The following is a 6065-nucleotide window of genomic DNA, read 5'->3' as shown; positions in this document are numbered from 1 at the left end:
AAGTTCAATTCTGGTCTATAGGCTTCGGCCTCTATCGACCAGCTCTTTCTTCGACGTCCATTTCGTCATTCCAAAAACGATGCGTCGTACATATCGGACGCCCATAGTTTGTCAAGTCTTGCTTTGAATATGCTGACGTTCTCGCTCGATATTATTCTTTCAGGCAATGAGTTCCAGTCGTTAATGGCTGCGATAGTGAAGAAGTTTTGTCTTGCTGTTGTTTTGATTTTTCTCGTTTAAATTTTGTACGGGTTTCCTCGGGTGTCTCTTTCATTGATCGTAAACAGTCCTTCCGTTGCTGCGGCATCGTACAATCCATTCTAAATTTTGAAGACTTCTATCAATTTTCCGCGCTTCCTTCTATACTCCAGCGTTGGCAGTTTGTGCCAGTCGGTCATATTTGGAAGTTTGACCTTGAGAGAAGCAAAAAACACTTGATTTTGGAGTGAAATTTAATTTTTCAAAATTTCGAATGGAACATGTCATGCACGATTTTCTCGCGATAACTGAAAATCAGAAAAAGAAATCAGAACAATTTCAGAACGATTAAGACACACACGCGGGAAAGTCGCAAGAAAAAACAGTAGGAAATTGCTATTCGCAATTTCCATCACTATAATAATCGAGAGTAGAGCTGTCCCATCTGTGACAGAGACGAGAGCATTCCCTCGAGTTGGATTATTACGATTGGAATACTATTCTTGACTGGACCAGAGTGAACCTTCGGTGGGAAGGTGGACAGCTAGAGTGTCCCAATGGTTCACGAGAACTTGCAGTCTAGAGTAAAAACTTGTTCTTGTTGTTGAAACTGACTAACATTAAACTCATATTAGTTACTTTATTAACTCTTGAGTTGTTTACCGACTTATTTACTTCCTGGTTCTTGAGCGTGCTACAATGTGAGTACTTAATTTAAATTCTAGAGTGTGTTTTATAATTGTTATGTTGAGGTAAGGCGAGTTTTAGGTTGATCCATCTGAAATGGATCAAAGTTACACTGTCTAATAAAAAGTAACCTAACGGATTGTTCCAACCCGGTTTTTAACGGCGTTCATGTATTTTGGGTATCTAGAGACCTAAGTATGGGGACGTTTCTAATTCTAGAGTGGGGGGATATTTTAGTAGTAGCCTTTAAGCTGTAACGGGTCGTAGTCTCATGTCATAAGCGAACCGAACTGGCTCCGACCGTTCTTGAGGTGGGAAAACACAAGAGATAGTGTCCCTGACCCTTGAGCCAGTGGTTATAGGGCCTATTTTTCTTAAGCCTCATGTGTGACTGCAGTAGACGAATGTTACATAGTGTTTTTATGGCGCTCCTGGGTGTTTACGACATCAAGACTACGGAGTCGAACCCACTTGAGACAGCTTCGGGCTGAATGCCCATTCTAGAGTACCGGCGGTACGGTTCGACAGGAACGTGCAAACCTTCCGGTTGTACCGTGATAGCTTTTTAAGAAAACTCGAGAAAATTTCCTGGTACGCTCTCCGAACGAGGCTTAGCTAACCGAGTAAAGGGGGGCAACTAGGGGGACAAAAACACGAGCAAAAAGACAAAAAGCAAAACAAAAACCAAAAAAGAATAGAAAAAGGAACAAAAACCATAAAACGAAAAAAGACAGTGACTTTGACACCAGATTAGTTGGATCAAACCTTTATATTAATTAAATAGTATACCCATACTGTTTTACAAGTTCGATCGTTTCGATCAACCTAGCAATTTAAACCAGTAAACTGAATAAAGTGTCCGAAGTGGGGCGTTGTCAAGGGTTTTCAGATAGCTTGGAACTTAGCTGGACCAATAGGAGACTTGACTGGAAGAGGTGACCAGCCGAGTGGGAAAGTGGTTCAGGGACACTTGAGCTGAACCAATAGGAGACTTGACTGGAAGAGGTGACCAGCCGAGTGGGAAAGTGGTTCAGGGACACTTGGCTGAACCAATAGGAGACTGGACTGGAACAGGTGACCAGTCGAGTGGGAAAGCAGCCAAGAAGGATTTGGCAATTCTCGAGTTCTCAAGTTGGGCGGAACGGGTATCGTTAGAATCCACATTACATTATAGGAGATAAGTGTAAAATTGGATAAGCGAAATCCCCCAGTTTTGAGGAACGTTTTTACTTGAGCAGGCCTGGAAACAGGTCTACGGTTTTCTCTTGAGAGGTTTAGCACCCGGCGCTTAAAGTAATTTTTAGGCTTAAGAAGGGGGGCTAGAAAGGGGGGAGGTTAGAAGGGGGACTGGTTAGGCTAGAGGTTGGCGGTTGTAAATTGCAAAAAGGGGGAAATTAGAGTAACTAATTAGTCGACATCGTTGACTTAGTTACATTAGAAATTAACACGCGTTGGTAATATTAGGTGGAGATCCAAAATCCAACTCGAGTTAAGGCTGGTACGCTGGTTGGTTTGGTAGGGGGGACCGGATATAGACAGCTTTTGTGATACCCCATAAGATCACTAGTGGGGGGAGGAAAACGCGTGGCAATTAGGTACCAGACATTTTTTTTAGACGAAAGGTAGACATTGGTCACCTTTAAATTTTAGGTGGGCTCATTTTTCTGTTTTTATTATTATTTTTTTTTTTTTCTTACTTAAAATTTTTGTTGCATTTTATTGACGATTTGTGTTTGGTTTTATACGAACAGGTGATCACAAGATACCTGCGCACCTACATTGAAATAGAAACAACCAAAAAGAAGAGGGGGGTCAGCATTTGGCTTTTAAGAGAGGGTTTTTGGGAAAATTTTACTAGAGCTTGAGTGGTGGTACAAGGTACGGTGGTTCAAGAAGACCCTACAACGAGGAAGACACTCCGTGACGAGTATTGGGACAAGACCGAAGAAGTCTTGGGACAGAGCAGTCTTGGGATAGTGGTCTTGGGACAGGGTCTTGGGACAGTGGCCTTGGGACAGGGTCTTGGGACAGTGGTCTTGGGACAGGGTCTTGGGACAGTGGTCTTGGGACAGTGGTCTTGGGGCAGGGTCTTGGGACAGGGTCTTGGGACAGTGGTCTTGGGACAGGGTCTTGGGACAGTGGTCTTGGGACAGTGGTCTTGGGACAGGGTCTTGGGACAGGGTCTTGGGACAGTGGTCTTGGGACAGGGTCTTGGGACAGGGGTCTTGGGACAGTGGTCTTGGGACAGGGTCTTGGGACAGTGGTCTTGGGACAGTCTTGGGACAGTGGTCTTGGGACACTAGTCTTGGGACACTAGTCTTGGGACACCAGCCTTGGGACACTGGTCTTGGGACACTACCCTTGGGACACTAGTCTTGGGACACTAGTCTTGGGACACCAGCCTTGGGACACTGGTCTTGGGACACTACCCTTGGGACACTAGTCTTGGGACAGTAGTCTTGGGACACTAGCCTTGGGACACTAGTCTTGGGACAGTAGTCTTGGGACACTGGTCTTGGGACACTACCCTTGGGACAGTAGTCTTGGGACACTAGCCTTGGGACACTAGCCTTGGGACAGTAGTCTTGGGACACTAGCCTTGGGACACTGGTCTTGGGACAGTAGTCTTGGGACACTAGTCTTGGGACAGTAGTCTTGGAACAGTGGTCTTGGTACAAGGGTCTTAGGACACTAACGGAGAGTACTGTGATAGTGACGAATAGTCTTGGGACGGTATAGAAATTGAAGTCAAATTACAACAAGTGCGTTTTAAGACAGAATAAGACAAATCGAAATAGGTAGGGTTAAGACCAAATTAAGGAAAATTTTTCGGAGGTTTTAGAAAGAGAATTGGATAAGGTTTTTAACACGTTGTACAGAATTTGTTACCACAAAAAATATTTTTTTTTTACCCTTAGAATAGAATCGTGTATATAATAAAATTGTAAATAGAAGCAGTTGTAAATAGAAATAATGAGGCGGAGTAGGGTACCGGTGCTCGAAAAAAGGTCAAGTGGATCAAACACGAAATATAATTCATCGCTGCGCGGAACGACATCAACGGGCCCAAAGATAACGAAGACGAACTTTTCAGTTAACATGGTCAGCACAAGGAGTACAGCGGAGAACAGGGCGAAAGAGGGCACGGAAGGGGAGCGAGTAGAACCCACCATCGAGATTGATCTAGAGACACCCGATCAAAGTGTGGATGAAACAAGGAAGATGGCGACAGAGTCAACTCCAATGCCCAATGCAGAGGAACCGAACCAGAAACCCATAGAGTTCTCACCGATAGATGACGCGGAAGATGCAATAGGCAACACCGAAGAAACGGTGAAAGAAGACTCTCAAGTAAAGAGGACATCTTTTACGGAAAAATTGGGAATAATGTTCGGAATAAAAACAAAAGAAAACGTGACTGAAGAACCAAAAGCAGAAAGAGCACGAACGTTTGGGACAGTGAGCACGAAGACCTCAGAAGCCAATCCAAGAGAGGAACAAGCTAAAGCAGAGGCTACGGCCGAAGAGAGACCGACAGCTGACCATGAAGAGACTACCATTGAGCTGGGTGACTTGTTGGCGAAATTAAATCAGATTGACAAAAGACTTAAGCACAGTGAAGAAGACAGAGAGGTGATAAAAAAGGAGATAAGATACAACAAGCACGAGTATCTAGACAGTTATTTTAACCTAGCTAAGGCAACAGATGAGAGACTCAAGGAAATGTCAGATAAGGTAGAAGCCACCAATGAAGAACGAGAAAAGAACATCAAAACAGACATGCAACAGTTGAAGAACCGATATGATGATGTCAACAGCCAATTAGGGAGCCTGGAAAGGAGAATGGACACAATGAGCAGGAGTCAAGCCGAGAGTTCGTGTGAAATACAGGCAAAGTTGGATGCAATCTTGAGAGGTTCTACTCCACAAGAAAGACCGGCAGCGGATCGTACGCAAGGCACCAGAGTTGACTTTGCAGAACCACAAAGGAACAAACGACAATCGACACCGTTGCCCTTAACCAGGGATGCGATAAGCATAGCACCAACAGCTGCGAAAACAATAATGAAGAATGGAACGTCGAATACAACGACTGCTCCGGGAGATTCAACAGCTAACAGCAACACAGGACCGGATGCTATGACATGGGCCAGCACTTGGGAGATGATGAACAGGACTCTAGAGGCCTTCGCCACGAGGAACACTGACTCGAGCGACAGGAGAGAGGGAAAATCAAGAAAGACATTCAAGAAGCCAAAAGAATTCAAGGACGACTCCGATGGATGCATTGACACTTGGGTGGAAGTGATGAGATTACATCTAGAACAAGATAACTTGAGTGACGAAAGACAAGCATGTACAGCCATACTGAGCAACTTGGAAGGAACGGCATTAAAATGCGTGGTCGCAAAGAAGGAGGAAGAACGCGACACCGCGGACAAGATCTTCGAGATATTGCTGAATCGATTCGGGTCAGGCATGAAAGGCCACCAAGCGATGATGCGATTTGAAAAAAGAAGGCAGAGGGACGACGAGTCAATAGATCGGTTCCTAGATGACCTCGAGAGCTTGAGAAGGAGGAGTGACCCAGAGGAGTCGACAAATAGACGGAACTTTAGCATTGCCTCGAAGTTCATCGATGGGGTGAAAAGTGATGACTTAAGGACAATGTTAGCAACATACTACACATTGTCGAAGGACAGCGCACCCACCCCAGAAGAAATGAGACAGAAATCGAGAGAATACATGCTGATGAAACCTAAGAAGTACTCATATTCCGAAAACAGGAACACGCAAGGGGGAAGCCAACCCCAGAGGTCATCATGGTACAAACCTAGAGATGATATGGACAAGCGCAGATCATGCGCGAACTGCGGGTCAGCGGATCATCATGTGGCTGACTGCACAACGTACAAACAAGGCATGAAGAGCCTAGGTTATGCACCGGATGAAGAGGATATGAGCCAGATGGAGGAACACGAGTACTATAACGGCTTAATCATCAAGATAGGCGCCAGATGCTTCTTCTGTAACCAGGAGGGACACTTCAGAATGGATTGTCCCTTGTTCTGGGAAGCGGTCAAGGACCAGAATCACCCCAAACATAAGTTGGCATTAGCGGCGGTGCAGAATCAGCGGAACAGGCAAAACGAGTTTGAATCTAGGAACTTGGGGGCACC

The 6065-nt window shown here is 45.1% G+C and overlaps 1 protein-coding gene across 1 annotated transcript in view; it reads right to left on the bottom strand.

The window, feature by feature from the left end:
* Positions 1–6065, bottom strand: part of LOC134855521 (uncharacterized) — a 93399-nt gene that overhangs the window by 64915 nt on the left and 22419 nt on the right. The gene's annotated exons all lie outside the window — the stretch shown is intronic.

This window comes from Symsagittifera roscoffensis, chromosome 10 (assembly GCF_963678635.1).
Source record: "Symsagittifera roscoffensis chromosome 10, txSymRosc1.1, whole genome shotgun sequence".
NCBI classification, from domain to species: Eukaryota; Metazoa; Xenacoelomorpha; order Acoela; family Convolutidae; genus Symsagittifera; species Symsagittifera roscoffensis.
Note: the sequence above shows the minus strand (reverse complement) of the source record. Positions and strands in the feature narration are given on the sequence as shown.